Source organism: Ailuropoda melanoleuca, chromosome 2 (assembly GCF_002007445.2).
Source record: "Ailuropoda melanoleuca isolate Jingjing chromosome 2, ASM200744v2, whole genome shotgun sequence".
Taxonomy (NCBI): domain Eukaryota; kingdom Metazoa; phylum Chordata; class Mammalia; order Carnivora; family Ursidae; genus Ailuropoda; species Ailuropoda melanoleuca.
This window is the reverse complement of record NC_048219.1, coordinates 115,465,366-115,477,562: the sequence shown is the minus strand read 5'-3', so window position 1 is coordinate 115,477,562 and position 12,197 is coordinate 115,465,366. Positions and strand designations below refer to the sequence as shown.

The following is a 12,197-nucleotide window of genomic DNA, read 5'->3' as shown; positions in this document are numbered from 1 at the left end:
CATTCTCCCCCAAGAAGAGGATGTAGCAGGGTCTGAAAGGGACATCTTTACATAGAGGAAGCAAGACAGAAAAGCATTGCTGCTGATCCGTAGTATTTGTCTTTGTAAGCATGCAACGTGAAAAAGACCTTGAATTCTGGGCTGACTAAAAACTAAAGCTAACCATTTTAAACAACCTGGGAGGAGGTGGTTAACTGAAAAGCCTGGTATCCTGGCCAGAACTTAACAGCTATTTGGTCAACTGGAATTTTGTTTCTCTCCCAATGTCTTGGGTTCGCATTCACATGCCCCCTTGGTGTCAGTTTTATGAACCAGAAGAGAATCTGCACCAAAAATGTGAGAAAAGCTGAGGATTGTCACTGTGGGAATCTCTGCATGGGCTGCTTTGCTAATAGTGTTCACGTTTTTTTAAAATCTTAGCCGAAATCTTTATCAGATCTCTTTCTCTAAATGAACTATTATTTCCAGGGCTGGTAAGTGACGTTCCTGTTCAATAGGACGTTTGCAAAGAGAAGGAAAGAAGGTAGATCTGTTTATTTCAGATGGGCTATTTTCTTCTTCCCTTTCAGTCTTCATTCTTACCTCAGTCATAACACAATAATATGATCCACAACAAAATCAGCAGAGGAGACCTTCTCTCTGCCCTGCAATCATTTTTGATTGATTGTATTTCAACAATTAGTCTTTTATTTGGCTACGTACTATTGAAATAGGCCGACAGCATCTTAGCAGGCCAGCTTTAAACAGTCAACTGTTAACAATAGCATCAAAAAGGGAGACCTGATGGGGTTTACTGTCACTTTAAAGAACAGGGTTTTCACATTGTTGAAATCTGTCAGATATTTTGAAATGTCCCTCTCACTATGGTGCCACACCCCCTGCGTGCCCTTATAATAAAATTGGTTTTACTCCTGATTAAATCATTTTCTCCCTACCCACTACCATACTTCTCATAATGGACCTGTGCGCTCTACAGCTGGTGTTCTTCCCATGGTACCAATTCTTACTTTATCTTTTAAGCACTTTGCTGCTAAGATCTCATGCAGAGTGCTTATGTTTTGTTAAGAGCTTCATTCTTAGAGAAATAGCTTAACACATGTTCTAAAAATGTTGTACAACTTATTGCTTAAAACACATTTAGAAAATGTATAAGTACTGTAGCTTTGGCACTGAACTTTAAGTGGAAACCTAAACACACACACACACACACACATGCACACATGTGCTCTCACACACACAACTATCTTTACCAAATATTTATCAGAAAAGTCCAAGACAAAATGCCGTTCTGGTACACAGGTTCAAGGTTGCCAAAGGAAAGTATTCAATAGGTAAAAAAGAGAACAGCTTTATCTGGAGCAAGAAAACAACAACAACTGCTTGACCATTGATTTGTCACCCCCAAATAAACCTCAGTTAATTCAAGTGATTGTGAAAATGGGATATTTCAATATCCATGAAAAAGAAAATCTGCCATCAATAAATACCATTTGATGATACTCACTTGAAATGACATATAATATCAATATTGGCTTGTGTTATTTAAAACAGCATTCCTACTACGCAGTCTTCATTTAAAAGAACAAAGCAGAACAATGTGTAGCCCCCCACAAGTAGCTTGAATAAATAGTATGGCAAGCAGGTGGAAAGAATATTTGGAATATAAAATCTATTCTTTTATAAAGTTTTTCCATAACCAACCAAGTTTAAGATTACTCGTAAACTGGTGGGCTTTAAGGAATATTTTTCAAGGCCATTGTGACTTATCTAAACATGCAGCTATGTCCATATACAAAATGAACTGCCCATAATTGTATCTTGGTTTTAACAGATATCATTATAAACACATTTGTATTATTTGATAGACACTTTCTAACTAATCTGTTAGGGGTGGTGACGCTTCTCCCTTTTTTCAATAAAGTAGGGTTTCTCAATGGTAAAGCACTGTTAACATTTGGCTCTAGATAATTCTTTGTTGTGGGGGCTTTGATGTGCATACTAGGATGTGTAGGAACATTGCTGGTCCTAACCCACTAGATACCAGTAACACTTCCCAGTGGTCATGATAAAACATCCTCAGATATTGCCAACTATCTCCCAGTGGCGCAAAGTTATCCCCAACTGAGAACCACTACAATGAATCGTAAGAATCTATAGAAGTTACCCAATAAATATTGATTTTGAACATTACCTGAGGTAGGCAGAGAACTGGAAAACTAGATACACTCATACTGAGATTTCTTCACTAAGAACTTAAGAATTGGTCATTATAATGGACAAAATCAAAACCTTTTACAGAATAAAGTCCATGTGACCACATTCCAGGGTGCTTTGCAACAAAAACAATAACCAACCATAGTGCTTACACTATACTGGGGACTATGCTATGCATTTTAGATTCATTATCTGAAGTAATTGTCTCAATAAGACCATGAGGGCCATGTTATTGCTATCATCATCTTTATTTTACAGACAGGGAAAATGATGCATGGGTAGATCAAGTAACTCTTCCATTGCTGACAAGTGATGAATCCAGAGTAAGAAGCCAGCAAACTCTCCCACCCCTCAAAACCACTGTGTTCAGACTTGATCTTGACTGGCAGAAGCTGAAAGGGAGATGGCAAATAAGTGGTCATTGCAAGGGGGTAGTGGACTGACTATTACTTCAAGATAGTGACTTTTACATTTTATCCCTAAATGTCTTAATTGAGGCTATGCTTTTCCCTGTAAACCGACTCTTATCTTTTGTAATTACTCATTCACAGGAGGAACAGATTCTTCTATAAACAGATATAAAGCAAACTGGCAATAGAAAGGAACTACATTCCTTTGGAAAGGGGCAGGGCATGGAGCGAGCTGTCATGTGGGCATGTGGTGAAGAGGACATATGAGAGAGTGGGAAAGGGATTATACAAAACACCAGGCCTGGATTCACCACTAATTCACCATATATCTGCTTACTTGTTTGTGAAATGAAGATAGTTAGAAGGATAGTTGTTGTTATCAAATGAGAAAATGTATCTGAAAAACATTTGGAAAGCACAAGGAAACAAATATATCCAAGGTGTTACTATGAAGACAAAGGTGAATAAAGGCCAAAAAATCGAAATACATCAAGGATTAAGGCAATCAGCATCGACCATCCTGTTGTTTTAGGGGATTTACCTAAGCGTGCTGCAGTGTGTCACATGACATCAATAGAAACTTGACATGCTGGGGTCCAGTACTGGGAAGAAGACTGGCTGAGTCATGATATCTCTCAATCCTTACTCCGATAAATGTGCTTTCTCCTGGCCCTCGAATTAGGCTTTCTCGAATTCATTTTGATCATGGTTTTTGGCTTAAAGCATTTAAACAGAATTGCAGATACGTCAAGCTCTTGAATTCAAACACCATGTGACTTCTATGAGATCACCAAGACATACATCTACATGTTGTACCTCAGTAAGGCCATCTTGAAATGCCCTTTCTTTCAGGGTCTTTTATGTATTTTATTTATTTTAAGTAAAAACATTTATATCAAGCTACTTACATTCAAAAGAAAAAATAGATAATAACTACTATGAACAATCCTTCTTAAAAGTGGAGAATTGAAAGATGGACCTTTGATAGTGATGGCAGATCCTGGTAATTTCCTTGGGAAAAAGGCATGTTTATTAGTTCAATCGCCACTTGCCTCATATATTGCTCTATAGATTGGTAAAACCAGAAGTTGCAATATCTTCTCTGATTTTAACTAAACTCACTGTGCTGATTGAATGTGACTGCAGATAACTTGAACTATACAGAAGTGAGCAGTGACATGAATGAAGAGGTGCTCCTTTGTGTATTGAGGAAGTGCATGTTAACCTTGTTGTTTTTTCCAGGCACTTTTAAAGCTTCTTTCCAGCTTTCTTTAACCTTTGTAATAAAAAAAGAGGAAAAGACACCCAGCTCTCCCAGGATGTGGGAAGAAGAGCTCTGATTTCATTAATATAGTGACAAGAACCTATTACATTGTAAAACTCTCATAAAGGATGTGGCCTGCTTCCAGCGCAGATGACCATTCAGAAACCTTATCTGAAAGGCCTACTGGGTACATGAAAGCCAGAGCCTGAATGAAAGAGATGCCAGAGGGACTACCGATCTGAAAAATAATAATATGTTTGGCCATAAAATCAAACTGGAAGATTAGTTATTAAAGTGGATAAGACACACTTTTATCTGTAAGGACATAGCCGATTTTTAGTTTAGCCCTTAAAGGAGTGGATCAAAAGGAAGTTGGTTGAATCATTCAACTAGCTCAACCTTTCCTGTTATGTTGGCCCCTTAAAGTGACAGTTCAGTGTGATTTCCAGTAGATTAGAGAGCCTCCAAATTCTCAAACACAGTGATGTAAACCCTGTGTCAAAAGTAACATCCTTCCACACTGCACTCACTCCAGCCCCTTCCTAGAGTAACTTGGGCCTAACATGAGACTTTGGTGAGGACATTACTTTAGAAAACTTGACCAAATGGCCAGTTAATTTGTGAGTTCACTTAATTTGTATTAAATAAACATAGATGGAATAGAGACTACATACCAGGGCTGTATTGTGTGCTTTTCAAAGCCAAAACTGTTGAGGCTGTTTTATATTCCTCAAAGGAGAAGTTTCCACCAGGTGCTCAGAAATATTATTCAAGTGAATATAGACTAAGTTGTAGACATTTTACATCTTATGTCTGTTCCTTGGAATAAGACCCTACTGATCCTTGCAGACAAGCAAGAACAAACTACAAGAATAAACCTATAACCTGAAAAAATGTGCAGTGTGTCTGTTTGGGCTGAATTGTGTCACCCTCAATTCATATGTTGAAGTCCTAACCCCCAGTACCTTAGCATGTGACTGTATTTGGAGATGGGGCCTTTAAAGAGGGAATTAAGGTAATGAGGTCATATTGGGTGGGCCTTAATCCCATATGACTGACGTCCTTGTTCAAAGAGAAGATTAGACACAGACATGTACTGAGGGAAGACAGCGTGAAGAAACAGGAAGAAGACAGCCGTCTACAAGCCAAGGAGAGAGGCCTCAAAGGAAAGCAACCCTGCCAACACCTTGATCCTGGACTTCTTGCCTTCCTAAATATGAGCAAAAAAATTTCTGTTGTTTGATCCCACCCAGCTCCCAGTCTGTGGTACTTTGTTATGGCAGCCCTAAAAAATGAATATTATGACCAAAAGCTTGCATAGAGAAAGATTCCATGTTCTTGGATCATATCTAAACATTTTCTTAACACAGGGGTTATGCCACACTTATGAAATATAATAGACAACAGAAAGCTGTTATTTTATTCCAGATGAAAAAAATAATTATCCAGATTCAGAGAACGGGTTTGAAGCTGGAATTAGTTGGATAATAACTTGCCTCTTTAGACTCAACCCAACTATTTGAAATGATTTGTTCTATAAACATGCAGGGTACTCTCTATCTTGGCCTCTAGACAGAGAATAAAATTATGATTGCCATTTTCTTACTCATTCTTTTTTCCAGCTACTACTTCTAAAGTGCAAATATTTCATTGCTGTTATAACCTCAGACACAAAATACTAGGGAACATTTAAAATGTTCTCAGGAAATACTCAATGCAAGCTTAATCAACTTTCTATAGCCATTGTATTTATCAAAGAAGGAGGAAAGTGGTTTTAAATATGAAACTTTGTATTCCAAAACCAAGGAGATTTGGTCCTTACAATTTAGCATAGTAACTTCCAGGAAGCTATGAGCAGGCCTACATTTAAAAACGGTTACTTTACGGTAAGAGAACATGGTTGGATCTGGGCGGTTTTGCCACCTGGCCTACAAAATATAGTTTTGTGTGGCCAACTTAGTAAGAAAGAGGGAGGAACCAAGGAAATAACCAGAAACTCTCAAAGATATTAAAACTAAAAACAAAGAAAACAAGACCAAAAAAACAAGCTTTTATTTCTTAATGGGATGGTTTGGCATGCCACGTTGGCTTGCTTTCTGTGTATTTCATGTTGTGTATATTCCTTTGCAAATCACTTCGGAAGCCCAAGGTATGCAAATAATGTCACAGGCTAATATAAAATATCTTTAGTTACTCTCTTTGAAGCAAGCGAAACAGCCTTCTACTATACCCAGCACAGGAACTGGGTCAGCAATGAGAATGTCTTATTTTTATTTTTCCTCAGATTTCATTTGAATGTAAATAATAACATAATAAATAGGTACAACTGAAACTTGTGAAGCAAGCACCACAGATGGAAAGTATAACAAATGTGTCATTGCTTTGTGCATTTTTAATTTATAATGGCATACCATAAAACATCTCCCCATCATCATAACTCCATGTATAATGCCACCTTATAAAATGATGTTATTGACATTATGCTTCTCTCCAGGCTTTTAGATATTTTTTGTCTCGGCATCTGAGGAGGGGTAGCCCCGTTCAGAGTCTAACAACACCACCACCACCCACAAAATGAATTGATTTTATTTGTGAGGATCACACATTTTTAAAAAAGGATATATTTCATGGTACCAATATATAGTTCTTTAATTCCTTTCATACTCAGAGCTTCCAACACTGCTCCTATTTCCATTCAGTCAAAGGCTTTTTGTGCTGTGCAGACATCATACACAATGGTTCATTTTATTTGACTGTCTTCTCCAAACAGATTCTGAATTTGTTTGAATTCCATGGATGATTTCATACATTACATACTCCAAAGGGTAGAGAATCCGTAGGATTACATTTCAACAGAGTCATTTTTGAGTTTCCTTCATTCTCGGCTCTAAATTTCAATACCATTGCTATTTGTTCCCTCAAAGTTATATTACATTTGTAAATATCAAGCAGAAGTTCAGGTCAAAACATATCTCATAATGATATCTCGGAAATAAATACTACTAAATCTGTAAATGCCCATCTACAGATAACATTTCTATTGTAGGTATCTGCACATGCATCCATGTTATTTAAAGTGCTGGCTTCCTCACTGTCAGCTTCCTTCCTAATTTTGTGTGAGAATTAAATGAAGTAATGTATGTAAAAGATTTAGTGCAGGCTTGTTATAACGTTATTAGAAAATTTATTTGGACATTATCTTCTTGGTCGGCCAGACTTTGGCAAATGTTTCCAGAATCTAATATGATTTCTAGCTTTTATTATTCCCTTTACTACGTGGTTGGTGTTTGTGGGGTTAGAAATGGTATCATTTAGCAGGAAGGACTGGGCTCTTTGCTAGTTTAGAAGTCTCCCGTCTGGAAATATTTCATTGGGGAAAACAGAAATAAAAGGTAAACAAAATTGGTAGATTAAGACAGAGCTACTCTCATTCTTTGAAACCATTTTATTCCTAGATAAGGTATCAATTAAAGATAACAAAAACGAAGAGAATGTTTGGCAATCATTGAGGATCATTTTCCCTCTAAATTATCCCGACTAATTGATTCATGGGAATAGTTAAACAAATTTTCTATTTCGTATCACAAGAGCTGCCAGAATTCTTCAAAGGCACATGAGATCAGAGTTGGGAGATCTCTAAGTTTTACAACCGCTTGCATAAGCTTGGATGGAATACCTAGATCTCCATGCATCAGTTTCTTTGTGAAACCACCAAATAGCACCATCTTCTTAATTGTGTATCTATGCAATCTTTTCAGTCCAGAATAGTGATTTACATTCTTTAATGAACCTATTATCAATAACTGGTTATTTTGTTTTTGTGAATGAAAAGTTTTAGAGATTTCTTTTTTTTTCCACCTCAAAAGAGAGTCTGTCTGTCCGACTCTAGGGGCCTCCAGTTTTCAAAGATATGGAGCATAAAAATCACCCTATGTCCCTTTCTTCCTTAACTTTGGAGAATCATAATTCACACAAATAGTTCACAAACTATTTGTGTGCTTGTATTACAAAGGAGCTATAAAAAGTAGTTGATAAAAATTGTCAAAACACTTGATAACATACTTGAAAACCTACACTGTTTAATATGAAGAGTGTGGTGCTTATTGCTATTTTAAAAGTTTTTATTTATTTTGAAATGGAAAATGCATTCACACAATTTAAAGTTTAAAATACATACTGTGGAAGTCTCTTTCTAATCTATCCCTAGCTAGCCAGTTGACATCCCTAGAGAAAACCCATATTATCAATTTCCTATGTATCCTTTTAAAGCTATTTTCTATACTCAAGCAATATTACCCTCCACCACCACTTAAAACATAAATAGCAATATAATCTATGTACTGTTCTGCATCTTGATTCTTTTCCCTTGACAATATATCATAGAGATTATTCAAAATCAGGACATAAAGAGCTTCCCTGTTCTTTTTTTAAAGCTGCATATTTAATTTTATGTATGTACAGTAATTTACTTGATCAGTTTTCAATTGCTGAATATTTTGCATAGTGTTAGTGTAAGTTATCTTGTTCTTAGATCATTTATATCTAGTATAAGTATGTACTGTGTGAACAGAACAAATTCTTAGACCTGGAGTTTCTAGATCAAAGATTGTGTGTATATCTAAGATATTGATAGAGGTTGCCAAATTGCCCTCATAGCTAGTGCACCAATTTAGGTTACCATCACAATATTTGAAGACTATGATTCATTGGGAACATGTATTCATTACTGCCTGTCACTCTCCTCAGATGTCCATAAATTGTGCCTTTAATTTTATAGTTTAAAAAATATCAAATAAAGAATAAAATGAGGAGAGATATAGAGACTTAGACTAAAAATACACATAAAAATCTTGGTAAATGAAGTGAAAAAGTTTGAAAATTTAAATGTTTAACAAACATATAACAATAATAACTACAAATAAGAAAATAAGCCCCAATAACAATAATTATTTTCTGCAAGGCAAAATCAGAGAAGGAGACAGACCATAAGAGACTCTTAATCATAGGAAATAAACTGAAGGTTGCTGGAGGGGAGGTAGGTGTGAGGATGGGTAATGGGGTGATGGACATTAAGGAGGGCACATGATATAATGAGCACTGGGTATTATACAAATAAGACTGATGAATCACTGAACTCTACCTCTGAAAGTAATAACACACTGTATGTTAATTAGTTGAATTTAAATTTAAAAAATTGTAAAAGAAAACAGTAACTGTTTTCTGATGAAATAAGATACTAAATAGAAACAAAGTCAAATAAAAAAAAAGTGGGTATGCCAAAAATAAATGAATGAATGGAATTCCACCATTTATATCAGTTACAGCAATTAATAGTATAGAGTCAAACAAATGAAGTATTGATCAAATTAATTAACATATTCATTCATAAAACAATTTATGAGACACCTACTAGATGTCAATGCTGTGATAAGCACAAGAAGCGTGAGAAGAAAGGCAATTCTAAGGACAAAATGAAGTTTGCAAGATGTTTCAGAAATGGTATAATAATCTCCTGAAGTCCTGACAATTCTCAAGTTCCCCTTAACACCATTGCTAAGATTGTGGTATCTTTAGGGAAGAAGCTATACCCTTTTTAATTTTCTATTTGCTTCGTCAATACAAAGAAATGCTCGATTAGTTGCTTAATAAGTACCTCTTTAATAAAGATCATGATGATGATAGCTATGTAACCCTCCCAAGTCTGAGGGTTTTCTACAGTTCCTCTTATAGAAAGATAGGAAGACATCATTTGCTGTGGACTCAGTGATCTGTTTAGTACTGAGACACGTTTTTCAAGTGGCCCAGAAAGTTCTGGCCCATAGGAACTTCTCTCTTAGCAAACAGAACAGAGATGTACTTGGGTTAACCTCACCACACACATTCTCTCGTTACAGTGCACACAAAGTCAGTAGAGGAAGTTTGAGTGATGGATATGGGAAGACAGAGGCTTTTGCGATGAGGTGCTCTGCTCCTTGCTTCTCTTCCTGTCTGACACTAAACAAATCTGTGGCACTAGCTCTCGGGTCTCTGCTTATGTTTCCTGGTGTTACTCAGATGTCTATACTGTTCATCTCAACTGTGGCCTACATTCAGCTTCATTTCAGATCCAGCTTCCTATGTTCCTAATTGTCCCTGATAATCCCATCAGTCCGGGCACACCCTAAATATTTTAACTCTCCTAACTTAATCAAAAACTTTCTTTGGTATCCCTCCTCCAAACAGGTTTGTTCACATAAATCTTTGCATCCTCAGTGCTTAGCCTAGTGCCTCATGCCTGGTGTGCTCCCTTTTACTACTTATGGATAAAATTGTCCAATTTTAAGCTCCTTTGACAGTAAAGGCTATTTCATGGTATAACAATAATTCTGATAGCAGTAGGTCTATGGACATACCCACATATACAGCACAATTTTTGTGTTCTCTTTCTTCATTTTTCTCTTTCAAAACAGTACTAAAGATATAAGTAGATTGTTCAGTCACTCATTCATTCCTTTATCAAGTATTCATTGAACTCTAATTTTATGCTGGGCATGTTGTAGCCGCTGGGGTGAAACAAGACATAATGAAGACCTGTTTTCTAAGCTTGAGGATCTTGCAGTATGTTGGAAATTCAGGCAAATAGAAAAAACATTACAATAAAACATGGAAACTGTTACTACATACTTAGTGTGGATGGCTATGGGAACACAGAAGATGAGTATCTAGTGTGCCCTGGAACTTGGTCAAGGGAGCCTTCCTAGATCAGGTTCACATAACAATTATCTTAGTTTATGAGCAGCTATGTGCACAATAGTGGGGTGGAGGATGGGGGAGAGGGTGGGAAGAGGTATATAAAGAACATGAAAAGTGACGGTCATGCCAAGAACTGAGGGATACGATGCATTTCTGGAACCACAGGTTGCTGGAGAGCATAGGTGTATAGGTTCCATGTCTCAGATTGCTGAGGATGGAAAGGAAGGCACAGGCCAGAGCATGAGGACCTTACAATTGAAATCAGCTGGATGACAGCAGCAGGACTGTGACGTTCTACCAAAGGTGGTCTGGCAGGAGGGAGTGGGAGGGATCAGAGTGAGCACACGGGTGAGAGGTGGTGTGTCCGAGAGGCACCGTGAGCAAGGAGATCCGTTGAGAGGCTGCCTTGTGTGAAAATACTGCATATTCACTGTGGAGAAAATATTTAAAAGGAAGGCAGGAAATAAGAGACACAGAAAGAAGTCTAGAAAAGGGACGGTTAGGGATGTAAAAAGGATTAAAGTTCAGAGACCAATTATTGTGCATCACGTTCATCATAGGTTTGGGGAAGTCAAAATATTCTTTTTCCTAAAGTTTAGAAAGACCTGCCGGTAGTTGGAAATGAGAATCCGTTTGGATTATCTGATCAGAGATAAGACTTCAGTGGTGTTTCAGTATCATGCACTACTTTACTGACTCTACAAAAGGGAATTACAATTAATTGGATTATGCTGGTCTCCACAAGCTAATTGTGAGAAAATAAAGTATAAAGGTGTAACTATTGCTAACAGGTCATATCTATCATCAACCATGGGATTTGCTTTTTTACTTACCAATAAGATTAATTTCTTCTTTACAATCTTTCAATTTGAAGTTGTTTTAATTATAGAGTTTAGAAAATTCAAAGGAAAAAGCAAACCTACTTTCAATGTATTATTAATAATTGACCTCATTTTTTTCATCTTTATGATGAGGGAAAAAGAAATGGAAGACTTGTTTATTGTTTAGAAGAGTTTTACTTACTAAAGATCCCTTTGCAAACTTTTCCCAATTTTGATTTAATTGAAAATTATTTTGTACTGCATTATCTGTAAAGTGTTAAGCCCAAGGCTATGTTTCTGGGAGTCATGAGGATGTGGTCTCTATTTTCAGGGAAATTAGTATCTAAAAAAGGACTTAGGTCTGCAAACCCCAAACATTATTACGTGGCTAAGTGGAGTGTTAGATTAAAGAGATAAACTACTAGGTAACATGATACAGTTGAGCACTTCCCTGGCACTATTCCCTGGTTTGCATGTATTAATTCATTTTGTCCTCACACCAACATATGCTTTAGGAACTATTATTAGTTCAATTTTAGTGATAGGGAAATGGAGGTCCAGAGATTAAGCAACTTGTCCAAGTTTAGTCATGTATTTAGCTAGAGTCCAATCCATCAGGCTCCAAGCCTGAAACCTTAGTCACTCTGCCATCCTGGAGTATGGACTGGTTCACTGTGACTGGGGTTGCAGGGGAAATTTCTCTCCAAGGTTATGACAGCAAGGGATTCATAGAATGTTGATGACTGAGATGGGGGA

At 36.8% G+C, this 12,197-nt stretch overlaps 1 protein-coding gene across 3 annotated transcripts in view; it reads right to left on the bottom strand.

Annotated features, from left to right (window-relative positions):
* ARHGAP15 (Rho GTPase activating protein 15) overlaps nucleotides 1–12,197 on the bottom strand; it is a 594,053-nt gene that overhangs the window by 129,372 nt on the left and 452,484 nt on the right. The gene's annotated exons all lie outside the window — the stretch shown is intronic.